A 14,384-nucleotide genomic window follows, 5' to 3' on the forward strand; every position below is an offset into this window, starting at 1 on the left:
TGATTTTCCTTCTTCAAAATTATTATTATCCAGCAGTATTATGTGTTGACAGTAGCCTGTTGTCTGCTTTTTTATTGTCTTGTTTCATTGACAAAAGTGTTTACGAACACCTTCCTCAGTAATTTTGTTGAATCTGACACGTGTCCCATGATTTAAAATGCACTTTCACTACTTCAATGCACTTCAACACAGACAAGCGCTCTCAAGACATCAGAATGCCAATGACAATACAAAAGCTGCCGTGGTAATAATAGTGATGGAGACCGTCCCATGATCAAGCCAATCTAGCAGGTGGTCAATACTGAGAGGCAGCATGTGAGGACCACTTCAGAGGAGTGCCAGGTGGCAAGTGTCACACTCCACCACCTGCAACACTATGCCAGCCAGATGCTTTCTGCCAAGGGGGGCTCAGGATGACTTTACGATGCAGTGTGTATTCATTTATGTGTGTGTGAGCTGAACTACATTCTGTGTGAAATGATCTCCTTGAATGACTCACTGGTGTTATTATTGGCCTTGCCAGCACCAAGGTAAGTGTCTCATTAAATCTCAGTGTCAGTAGAAGGTGTTGAATGACAGTCTCCTTTTCGTTCTATTGAGGTTAGCTGGGGGTGGTCCGTCCCATACCAGGGACATCCATGCCTTCTCGATAGATTGCTTACAGCAATATCCTTTTGCATATGGAGAGCAGCAGATGCCGTCACATGGGGCCCAACCCACGTCATTCTGGGCGAGGGAGAGAGGACCTGAGGTGTCTCTGCCAATGTCCCCTAACTGCTTATTCAATCAGAATTGCAAATGATGATCTGGTAGAAATGCACACTGTTAAACTTTGGAAAAAACGCCTTGAGGCGAGCAACACTGCACAGTGTGTGTCCGGTGTCTGCAACTTCCTGCATTCAGTTTCACAGCCAGCTACAATCATGCCCTCCTCACTCTCTCAGTCGCACAGAATGTGGCCTGTCTGGTCTTACATACATAACAGCCAAGGAGAAACCAGCAACTTTAGATTTATTCTAAACAACTTTTGCTAGACAGTGTTTAGATTGCTTGTAAAAAATCGCTAGACATACCACGGACGTGTTTGGCTGTTTTCTCAAGCATTACTCTCCACTCTAAAAACACACTGCTTGTTGTACAGAGTGTCCAGAGTGCAGACCTTTTGCATCACTGCCTTGCTTCTTGCATTTTTAAATGCAAACATGCATTCTGTGAGAAACTTTAGATAGGTTTAAACTGTTTTTTTTTCTTTTTTTTAATGGCAGGAAATGTAAGTTGTCATCATCTTTTCTTACCTGTGTCATATATCTGAGTGAACCAGATTCTCAAAAGTGAAAAAATATAGATCAGGAATCAGTTTAAGATTTGATTGAATATTTCTGTCATCGCTGTTTGCTATTGCCTGCCCTAGTGCTGATAAACATATGATCAGAGAAGAGATGTTGTAGAGAGGAGGAGTGGAAGTTAATGTTTTTGAGTAAAGATTCTGAGAGCGCATGAATAAAAAAAAGATGTGTATGGATAAATCATTTATAATAAAAACTCCAATATTCCATAAACAGATATGAAATGTCAGTTTTGATTTTATGGTGCCTATAAAGAAGGGATCATAGCCCTGTTTTCATTTTTTATTGCTTTTATTGTTTTATTTATATATATATATATATATATATATATATATATATATATATATATATATATATACACATCTAATCTTCTAGCTTAATCTGAGCTGAAGACAGAGATGACGTTCCTCATGTTTTTGCAAAACTAGTTGAGAAAATGAGTTTGGTAGGCTAATGTAAAATGCAAATTAGTTCAAGGTTTATTTCACCACAAAATGAAAATTCAATCATCATTTACTCACAACCCGTATGAATTTCTTTCTTCCATGGAACACAAAAGAAGCTTAGATCCTGATATGAACAATTTGGTTTAGTATTTGGAGTAAAAAAAAGCAATTAAATCCAAATCAAATTTATTTGTATTACACTTTTCACATTTTTACATATTGTTTCAAAGCAGCTTTACAGAAAATGCTTGTATCAGTATTACAATATGTTATCAGCCAGAGAGGAATGTGTCTAAATAATTTCCACATGGCAGTAATATACATCTATAATATAATATATGTTACATGGTTAGTTAACATAATGTATTCAGTTAAGCTGACAACAAATGTGTTAGACAGCAATTAAAACCTGTGCTTGTACAATATGTAAGGAATAATTGACGACGGGCCGTTGAATTATTAGAAAAATAATGCACACCCGAGGTGGTTATTTTTCTAATAATTCAACGGCCCGGAGTCAATTATTCCGCTTATACTACGGTTACCACACCTCAAGACATCGATCCGATGATTTATTTAAAGGGATTCGTCTGGTTTTTGTACTTAAATCGCTATTGTGAGTAGGACTATTTCTTCCGCATCTCATCCAATGCCTCTTTTGCTAGTATCAAAACGTCGCTTTAAACTGGTAACGGGAGGCTTGAGACATTGATAGCATTCTAATGCAGTTATAAATGAAGTTATTAGAAATAGAGCAAGAGTGACAGAGCTGCCGTTCGCCGTGCGTTTCCCAGAAAATAATTGCACACCTCAGAACGTTCGTCAGCCAATCAGATTCAAGATTCAACGGTCCGTAGTATAAATAAGGATAATTTAACAATATCAGGATATTATTTGACAGTTTAGTATGTTGATCCAAAGTTGGCCTCATATGCCCTACATCTACTTCAGAGCCCAAACACTCACTTTTGTGTTTCCTGCCCAGAGTCCAGAATCATCGACCATGCTGCTGACTTGATCTGTACATACTCACTCTAGGGAGGGGACCCAAGGTTTAGAGGGTAAATGCTGGTCTTTGAACTGGCTCATCATGTTGACAGCTCTTACACACATTAACATCTGTTCCTCATGCAGATCAGTTCTAAGCCAAGAAGCAATGTACTTGACTCTTGATAAGATGCTGGCCTTGTCTTTGTATTAAACATGCACAAATCTTTTCACTAAAGACTAAAAAAGAGAGTGAGCTTAGTTCCACCTCACAGTTTCAAGAGACACAACTAAGACAAAAGTCGAGCACAATACTTTGCATATAAAACAGACATCAAACAAATATGGTTAGTTTTAGGTTTCCTATCATGTTTTTTTTAATTTTTTTAATTTATTTTTTTATTAATTTTAATTTGCACAGAATGTAATTAAATGTTGTGGTTTACAGTTTATAGACCTCATCACTAGGCAACCTTTATTGTTTAAGGAAATTATTTATTAAAGTAAAGCAAAAATACATATACATCAAAAGCACAGTGCTTAATGGGCACAAGCCTTGCTGTTGAGCTGAAGATTACAGAGGACGGCAGCACACTAAGTCTGTAGTAACCCCATGGGAATCAAATCTCATAAGTGTTTGACCAGTGCAGAGCATGTTGCTTGAAACAGTCACTTTATTGAACCGAAGGATTAGGGCTCACATGCACATTAAACGGAAACAAAATGTGATACATGGAAAGAAACAAATATAAAGCACAATCCACAGATTACAATATATATTACATATTCACAACATAAAAGTCAGTTTGAGGATCTGTGGTAGCATATGCTGGGGTCCCAGATGAGTTTATTGCACTGAAAGCATAAAGAGATCATTAATGCAGAATGTGATATGATGGCAGAAAATAAGTTTTTCATTAAGTACTGCCAGAATATTCAGAACGCCAATACATACAGGAAAAGAGCAAAGAAATAATTAATGAAAAATTTTTACCTTAAAAGACAGAGGTTAAACCAGGTTGAATCAGTGTATACACATTTTGTATAATCCCAGAGAAAAAAAATTGGTTGCATTGAAAAATGCAATATTTACATTGTCGCAATAAAACATACATGAACTAAGAGGATAGAGGTCATTTCCAATCAACTCTTCATCATAGATGAATGTATAATCTACACTGTGTTGATGTAACACTTATTTTGATTTCAATTCCAACCTTTTAGGTTATTTTATGTTTTGGACATTTTCATAGTGCTAGTATTGAGTTTGAGAGACATTTGAGAAAAAAAATTAGAAGAAAAAAAAAGTCAGTGTGAAGAATTATTGCATCAGCAGTGTTTTGGATTTCATTTTGTTGCAAGGATTCTTTTAAAGATTTTGTGTCATTTTGTTGCAAGCATCAAAGCCGGGGCCAATTCTGAGGCCTTTAGTCAAATCGTAATTTGATTAATTTGTCTCAGTGGACCACCAAGTAAATCTAAACAAGAGAAGAGGTCACACTACACTCCTTCCAGAGCTAAATAGTCTAATTGCTGCCTAGAGATCAAGGCATTGGGCGAGTCAAACACTTATGGAGCCCTGAATACAAGCGAGACCCATTACAATGAATCACCATTGCTCCTCCAATTGGAGCAGCACATGAGCCAGGATTCAGTTTACTCGCTTGTGGGGAAAATAAAGAAATCCAACAATCCTGTTTTTCAGTCATATTTTGGCTGTATAGGGTTCTTTAGCTGATACAGTATATGCTTCTTCAGAGATTAAGAAGGCTTTTTGCTGGACTAGAGAATAAAAAGTTGTTTGTGAAAGTTGTTGTTCCATAGGCTGTAATATCCCTTTGGTTTCTAATTAAAATGTTGGGTCCTACTTTATATTACATGGCCTTAACTACTACTGTATGTACTATAAATAAGCCATTTGATACAATGCACTTATAGTGTACATACATTTTTTTACATTGTACTTATATATTTTTAAAATACCTTCATGTAATTACTTCTGTAATTACATACATAATTACACTGCTGACTTATCCCTTACACCTTAACCCCACTAAACCTGCCCATTCCACCAAACCTGTCCCTAACCTTACCTGTGTCCCACCTCAATAGCAGCAGTGGTTTGCAATACAATATGAACACAATAAGTACATTGCACTTATTTGTTGATGTAAGTACATCGTAGTTAAGGCCACTTAATATAAAGTGGGACCAGAATGCCAACAGGTTAATAGTCCAATTATAGAGTAGGCCAATAGAGGCATTGCTTCCTCTCATGTGACTTTTCCACATTTGCATCACAGGCAAGAGAACTGCTACCTTACTTTAGTCTAAAACATTAACCACTGGCATGACTGCTAAAAAGTGTCAGTTTAAAAAACTTGGTGATTTTTAGAGATTAATATTTGCTTTGTTTTCTTGGACTGTTTTCTAATCACCAGCTCCCCATGCTTACTTGAAGGGAATGCTGTGAAACATGAGATATGATCAAATTTGGAAATATGCAGGGGATAATCTTCAAAAATCCATCTTTTGTAGAGCCACTCAATTCTTATAGTTTTTACTCAAATAAACCTTACCTAACAAAACATCTCAGAAACATTAATTGTCTCATTTCTCAAAATAAAAAAGCATTATGTTATCAAGAGCAAGCAGTTGTAGTTACCGTCAGTCAAGATGGTGTGTTTAAAAAAAAGAGCTGTGAATGATTGTGTGTATATAGGCTACTTGAATTAAATCACATCTTGTACTAATTGAAAACAACACAGGTTTGCCCATATTTGAAATTTCATAAAAATGTTTTCATAAATCTCCAACTACTGGTTAGAATCTCCATAGAAAGTTCACAGGCTTCCTTCAAAAACACACTCTTTTTGGAAGCATAATAAGATTCAAGTGGCAGCTCATTAATGCATTTTCCCTTGGCTATTAATCACTCTCTTGTCATTAACAATGGCCTTCTTAACCTGTTTGTATACTGTCTTGTTTCTCTCTGGCACTCTGTATCTGCTCTTCTCTGCATTAAGCCCGCTTATTCCCAACCGCTATAAAAACTCGACGTGATTTGTGTACCCGATGTTGTCAAAATACCCGGGTGGAACAAGGCCTCTTTAAGTTGGATAATATATTGTAAACAAAGTCTTCAGTTGCAGGTTTTTGGGAGAAGCACATTAAAGATTAAATATTGATCCTTCACAGTCCTTTGGTGTGTCATATTTCCCACCGCCGCCGTCGGAACGCTTTAAGACAGCAGGTGGTGTGTGGAAGACAGAGGCGCACATCTGTACTGGGGCTCGACGGCCATCTATCAGTCTTTTTACAATCCCTTTCTCATTCCCTCGGACTGGCAAAAGGGTCTGCTCAAAAAGTCAGCGGAGGCGTCTGATGACTCGTAAAGATTTCTGCTCCAAAGCCTCAGCTGGGGAGATAAAACAATAATTGGAATTGACAAGCTGGTAAGATATCACCAGCGCTTTTTTGAAAGAATAGAAGTTCTTTCTAAAAGCGAATATACTTTGAAGTTAGCCACATCACAGATATAACCCTCAGAACGCAATACAGATGTGGGTTTATAACTTTTATAACCAAACACACAAAAACAAGAGAGTAGATGGCAAGCACAATCTCACACAACCTGACAAAAGAATGAATAAAATATGGCAAAGTAAAGCCAACGCGTGTGGGATTCAAAGTGACTGAGATATCCAATACATTATTCCAGGCTGGGATTTAGGTTGATATCCCTGACACATTCATTACAAAGTCAAATTTTAAAGTAATTGGCGACAGAGGTATATTTTATCAGACACTTCTGGTAAGGTTGCTCTAGTAAATAAATTCATTAATTGAATGAAGCGCGCAGAGGGGCTTCCTGAATTCTCAAAAGATTTGAGCACCAAAATATTACATATTTAATGTTGTGGCTTTTGTTTTATTAATGAAAGCAACCACGTGTTCCTATTGGAAAATCATTACATTTACATTACATTTATCAGACGCTTTTATCCAAAGCAGCTTACAGTACATTCAGGATATACATTTATTTTTTATCAGTATGTGTGTTCCCTGGGAATTGAACCCACAACCTTTTTGTGCTGCTAGCGCAATGCTCTACCACTGAGCCACAGGAACACAAATTCAATAGAACGAGTTACATAATATAAATCCCCCAGATGAATAAGCATAGACACCAGTGAAGGAAACACAGTGTTTGCATCTTCCTCATACAGCATCTGTTCCTGGATTTCAAAATAATTCTCAAAGTGAAGTGTGAGCATTCATCAGAGAGGTACATTGTAATAGCCTTGTTTCGCTTGCCATAGAGAGGCTTCAGATTTACGCCACCTTTCCACTCTCAGGCCACCACGCTGATGGATGTCACCGAGCTTGTTTGCTTTGCTCCCTCTCTTCCTAAATCACAAATGAACACGGCCCACCAGAAGATCATTCTTGTTGTGTGCTGTACCATCTGTGAAATAGAGGTTCAGAGAATGGCCGGGCCAAGGGCATCTGACGAGTCAGGGAGGAACTGTGGAATGATCCCGAGGAACTTTTGTATGGCAACACTTCAAAAGATTTTAATTAAGGAGGATGAAGAACAACATGTGCACCTGAAACATCACAAGGGATGAGATTTATGCACATGCATCTGTGAATCCAATAAGATTCCCATATGAAGTGTTTATGAAGCTGAGTCATCATGCTCATAACAGTTGACATTCACAGATGTTTTAAAATGGAAATATGTGGGGTAAACAATTCTTTGTTTGCAGTCATCATCCCTAGGACTAAGGATTATTGGTCCATCTGTGGCGGTAAATTCTTAGATAATGTTATAGTCTGATCTTTTTTCACCATATGGCTGCTATTTAGACAGAGGCATTTACTTTTCTTATTTAAAAATGCAATTGTTTATTTAAGATCAAGACAGAATGAACTGTTAAAAATGAAATCAATGCCAGGCACAATCAGGAGGAAGCAAGTACCAGGGATGACATGAATCTGAGCCGTTGATTTTGGGCATCTGTAGAGGTGTAAAGATGACACATAAACATCTGTCAACACCTTTTTCTCGGCCCCTTCAGAGGTTATGGGATAAGACAGGCCAACAGCTGTTCTCACGGCAGATTAAAAACACCCACCGTTCAGGTGCTTACCAACTCTCATATCAGAGCAAATGTTGTTTAGTCCAGTCATGGTCAAAACAAGTCAAATCTAAATTTTCTTAATCTTTTGTAATGAGTTTGATATAGAGTATGAGAACATACTGTGAATTTCAGGACTCAAAACTTCCTTTCAAGTTGAAAAAGAGAAATTATGGAAAGTAGCTGCAAAAATGACAACTTTGTTACATCAGATTGCATCAAAACATGCCTTTATACAGAGATTGCAGGATAGACAATATTACTCCTAAACACCAGAGGAATAAACAATAAGAGTTTTGCATCTTAGCCTGATATTAACAGTATTATGGCACATTATAAATGTGCATACATATACAATATTGTCAGTTACTGTGTATTTTTGATCAGACAAAATAGTTCCAAACTGAGTTGTTCCTGTAAGAATAAATGTTTTGAGCAAGCCAGTTAATGATTCAATGATTCACTCATAAAGACAGTCTCATGTCTCGAATTAGTGTTTTGAACAAATTGGTTTAATGAATGAAGCAATGACTCACTCATAAAGACAGTCACCTGCTGCCATCTGAGGTAACATCCAGCAAGGGTGTATATACATATTGACATCAAACACACAGCCAATATGTTAGAACAACAAACCGGGTGCTTTTCATAGAGGTGCAATAGCAAAAAAAACCTGATCAAGTTCAGATAGAGTATGGAAAATATTCATGAAAAACTAAAATAGGATTGTTACTGGCATAAAAGTGGGGGGAAATTTTATATGACAAAAAAATGTATGCTACACATCACAGACCTCTGCTAATTTCATTGCAACCTTGTGACGCATCCAGATCCAGGGTATCTTGGAAATCAATAGAGACTCACAGAGTGAACTTAACAGTTTGTGTCTGAGTTCAAGAGTCGTTAATGCATTAATGTTCAGGAACGAGGAGATGAGAGGAGGAAAAGAGCCGTCTGATCATGCTGTTAGGTTAATCACGGCAATTCTGGGAACTACCTGGGGAGACAGTCTGCATTTGTATGAACAGAATATGAATGAGTCTTCCCCACCTATTAATAAACCGAATACAGAGCACATAGAGAATGCATAATGTAGCACAATTACGTTTTAAACTAAGTTAAACAAGCCGGGCTGTATTCTCTCTTCTAAACTTCTGAAATAAAAAAATAAAAATAATTGTCAAAAATCATAACAATTGTCAGAAATGCCTGCAAAAACAAGAATTTAGGTTGTCTTGTAAGCCCAGTGTTGTCAGATCTTGTACTAGTTTCTACTGAAATGGGAACGACCAGGCCTCTAGACGCAGCCCTGTTATCATCCTTTTGTCCAAATCCATCACATTTCAATTTGCATAAATATCATTAACCTCTCAAAATAATGGACTTCCCCAATTCATGCCATACAAATTTGATGGAAATGGTATTTTGAAAATGACTCCTGACTGTGGAATGGATTCCTAGATTACTTTCACAGCAAGCAGCATTTCATTGGCCGTTGTGCACAATTCGAGGCGTGATTTGTTTGAAAGGACTGGTGGTGACGTGGACTGCTTTTATATAATATTGCAGTCCAGACAGTATGGTTTGCGGCAATATTAACTCAGCCAACATCAGAACTAAAAGGGAGGGTTTTGTATGAATGCACTGACAAAGAACAAGACATAGTTTGTTTTTATTTAGCTGGTCAACACTTATCTGATCAGAATGGCTCAGAAGAGAGGTCAAATCTGTCTCTCAAGCTCCATGATCAGAATGGTGGATGTCAATGTCACATTGTATCAAGTGTTTGAGTGAGCACACAGAGCATCCCTTGCTACTGCAGATCTTGTTTGTCGAGTGTGTTTTAGTGGGATCTGAAGGCATGACTGAGCAAAATTTAATTTGAATTGACAGCCGGAGAAGTGACGCTACCACCTGCCTGTTTGTCAGCGTGTTAAGCTCAATTTGCTATGGCTTATCAAGAAGGTTGTCTTTGTTTTTCCCCATCTCATCTCAGCATAGGGATAAATATGGTAAAATCAACAATGGCAAGATTTTGTTTTTTGGTGCTCAGAAATCTCAAGACAGACACACAGTGTATTGTAGTATTCCAGTGATTAAGGGATGCTTGTGTAAGATGACAGAAATATGGATTTTGAGGCTTCTGCTAAATGTGTGTGGGGTAGAAATGGTATTGTATGATGATGAGAATTCTTTCATGAATGTCAAGTTGACTGCAGAACAGGGTCAAGCTTTGCAACCTCCTGCCACGAAGAAAACATTAGCTGACAGCTGGGCCATGCTTTCCATCCTAATGGAGATGACCACCAGAAGCTCTAACCCTCGTAATCACTGAACACAAATCTCTCTCTCTAACACACACACACACACACACACACACACACACACACACACGTAACATGTTGTGGTAGCTAATCCCTTCACATGATAAAATAAATGTATATGCCTTAAATTACAACCTATGTTTTATTACTACCATGTCTAATTATAAGTGCAAAAAACTTGTTATTGAGTTACAGTTATGAAAGGTTTAGTTCCAGATATGAAATTTGATTCCTGTTGAATAAATTATAACAGAATGCTAAGATATAATGCTCACAATATAAGACAAGCCAGAGCCCTGTGAGATATTTCACCCTTTAGCATAGTGCAGCTCATACACCATTTCATTGATTAAGGAGGAACCATAAAATTATATGTGATGTATTCTCGTTGTGAGTGGTCTGTCTGAGACAGAGGTCTGTGTTTAAATCAATAAAAGCTGATTTTGCTCTATACACACTAATTTGGTAAAGAATTTGTAGATTCAAAGGGCATATAAAATGGCCATAAACTAAAAGAGCAAAATAGCCACAAAATGAATGCTTAACAGGGATATCGTTATAAAAGGGTCAATGATAAATAAAGATGTTCAAGATTATAAAAATAAGTTTTCCAACAAATCTAGGCCTATAATTTAATTTATGATATTATATGTAATCTCTGTATGCAGATGTATAAATTTAAGTGTGTGTGTGTGAGTGTGTGTGTATGTGTGTGTGTGTTACATATCAGGACACAACTTTGTATAATGACATGGGTATGACACAGGTATTACAAGGAGAGGGTAACTTATGAGGACATAACCCATGTCCCCATTTTTCAAAACGCTTATAAACCATACAGAATTAGTTTTTTTGAGAAAGTAAAAATGCACAAAGTTTTCTGTGAGGGTTAAGGTTAGGTGTAGGGTTGGGGAATAGGGCAATAGAAAATACAGTTTGTACAGAATAAAAACCATTACACCTATGGGATGTCCCCACTTTTCACAAAAACAAACATGTGTGTGTGTGTAAATAAAGTTGTGTATACACACACACACACACAGAGAGAGAGAGAGAGATTTTCACTAGGGCTGGTCCGAATACCATTTTCTGAGCTTCGAAGCTTCGGTAGTAATCAACACCGAATATTCGAAGCTTCGGAGGGTGGGGGCTGAACATATTCTTCTGGAAAAGGCAGGAATCTCTGTGTGTTTGTCTGTTTTCATTTTTATTATGTCGAGAACTGTTCATCCAATCGACTTCACGCGTGGCGGGTGTTTTGCTGCAGATCCAAGGGAGTGCAGTGTTGCATTTTAGGGCAATATGGACTCGCGACACGTTCAGAATGAATAAACTTTTAATAAATTACAGGACAGTGCGAGGCAGAAGCGGTGCACCTCACGCGGGCAGGGCTTATATGCTCCGTTTTTTTGTTTTTTGTTTTTTATGGGATGGAGAAGCGGTGCACCTCACGCGGGCAGCTTTAATATACTCAAAGTGATTTTTAAACTGGGCTACTGTGCTGTTTGGTAGGCCAATTTCAACATGGCAGATAAAAGCACACTGCCTTTTTTGTCCTCACTTGTTTTAAAGTGTCCCACACAGCTGAAGTCTTGGTTTTTTCTTCTCTTCCAATATACTGAATCATGACGTTACAATGGGCGATTCATATTCTCAGGCGAATGAGAAACCAAACTTAATGTGCTGGCAGTGGTTCGGGAATTAAAAATTTTTTTTTTTAGAATATTTTGAATCTCTGCCTTTAAAATCTTGTCCCCACTTAATTCGAATAATCGAATATTCTGGTCCAGCTGAATTTTCACATCATATTGTATATCTCTTTAAAATGAACTGAATTATGAAGTCTATAAGCAGTGTTGGGGGATTCATAGTCCAAGGGCGATTTGATATGCGTTTCACGGGGTTTGCCAGGTGTTGTTTTTTTCATATTTTTTTTTTTTGAATCAAAAAGCTTTTTATTTATTATAAAATGGTGATGATCGAACATGTTTTTTTTTTTTTTTTCAAAAAGCTTTCTACAGATTCAAAAATGCAGAAAATCGAACATGTTTTTTTTTTTTTTTTTTTTACATTTTTAATTTTTTTATTACAGATGAAAGTTACAGAGGCAGTTTGTAAATTTTTTAACATGTGAGAATTTTGGGTGTTGATTTAATACTTAGTGTATTAACCAATTACATTAAGCCCAGCTCACACTGTGCAATTTTGGCCACAATTTGGTTGTCTTTAGATTTTGAAAATCCTAAAAGATTCCTTTAATTCTAGGCTAAAATCTATAGTCTTTGATCACTGGTTTGATATGTTCACCAACAGCCGATTAATGGCCGTTGCGATCAAATTTTGCCTCCGACGAAATTCTGGCAGTATCAGAAAATTTGGCACATGGTCTTGCAGTATGACTTCTCAAACTGTCTTCATTTTTCAAGACAAGCCATGATCAGAATTAATGCCAGAGATTTCTTCTAACCGCCATAAATTCACAGAATGAATTTGTTATGTTGCCTTTGCAATGATAAACAAAAAACATATAAACAATAAACTGTTTTGTTTTGGATGTGTAGTGCTGCTTACATTATTCTACTTAAATATGCCGGTATTGCTGCCATTCATATACTTTTCATGATTACCAACATTTCAACCACGCCTGTAATGCAGCTCGCAGTCACTGACAATGTATGGATTGATAATGTAAAATTCTGGGCAAGTTTTCTTGAGTGCACCCATTTTTAACACGTCTTGACCTTTGAGAAGTGAGATCCCACAGTGTGACATGATCATCATGTTTGTACAGTCTGACAAGCAACAATCGTAAAAGACTAAAAATCACACAGTGTGCACCCGGCTTTACTTAGTTACTTTTTATGGAAAGTAATGCATTATCTTTTGAGTTACTTTTAAATCTGGGCAGGGCTTGCCTTTTTGTTTTTTATATAAAACTTCTTCTTTTACAAATGTAAAAGCCCTTTTCACAACAAAATTGAAATTAATACGCCTCAGCCTGAAGGAAATGTAAATTGACGTCTGTACAGTAGAGGGTGCAGCTCAAACAAATTGCATGAAGAATATGACTGTCACACTACACAAGGAAGCCAGGAACGAGGAGACGAGGAATTCACAAAACGAGAGTCTTTAATAATCCAAATGGGGGACATAGAGCACATGGAAGACGTTTAAGAACTGACAAACACAAACCGAAAGGACTAGGGCTTATAAAGACAGGATAATTGCATGAATAACTAATTAACAGGGACACGGAACACACATGGAGGAAAAACGCAACATAATGAGTCCAGGGACCCAGGCCACAGCCATGATGTCGACCCATGGTGGAGCAGATGGAGGGAAGAGCCATGGAGGCAGAATGGCCGCCAACTCCAGGGGGCCAACCAACAGCGGCGGAGCAGGTGGAGGAGGAGATCGAGGTGGAGATGGAGAGCGAACGAGCTAGGGGGACACCGAGGATCTGGGTGGCCAGGGTGGAGCCGAGGGCTCTGGCAACCGAGGCAGAGGCAGAGATCCGGAGATCCACAGCGGAGCCAGAGCGAGGCGATGGCGGGTCGACACCCGACCACGGCAGAGCTGGAGGGACAAGGGAGCCCGGCTATGCTGATGGATCGATGGTTGATGGTGGAGGAGAGGGAGCTAGAAGCCGAGGTGGAGCCGCTGGGTCTACGGGCTGAGGCGGAGTCCGGGCCTCGGAGGCTGCAGGCAGAGGTGAGGGAGACTCCAACCAGGGCGACTCTGAAGGATGGCTGCCAGCTGACAGCGGTGGAGGAGGCTGGAGTGGGTGGTAGGGCAGTTATTTTCAAGGAGCAGGCACTGGAGGGCACTTTCGAGGAGCGAGCACTGGAGGACAGAAGCCCCCTCAGGGCTGGACGAGGGAACCAAGGACGAAGGTGGGCTGGACGGGACCAGCGGAGATGACGGAGAGAGGAGAGGGGGCAGTTCGATCTCCAGTTCAGACTCCCAGTCTATTAGATCCCCCTCCCGGTTTTGGCACCAACACTGCTCCATACTCAGATCACCCTCAGCCACGATGCAGGGGGCGGAGCTCCTCTCCATGCTCACACTGTCCACGGCTTTCTTGAGGTGGGCTTTGTAGCCGGCTCTCGCACTTGGTCTGATGGCTTTATTCCA

The sequence above is a fragment of the Cyprinus carpio genome, chromosome B3 (genome assembly GCF_018340385.1).
Source record: "Cyprinus carpio isolate SPL01 chromosome B3, ASM1834038v1, whole genome shotgun sequence".
NCBI classification, from domain to species: Eukaryota; Metazoa; Chordata; class Actinopteri; order Cypriniformes; family Cyprinidae; genus Cyprinus; species Cyprinus carpio.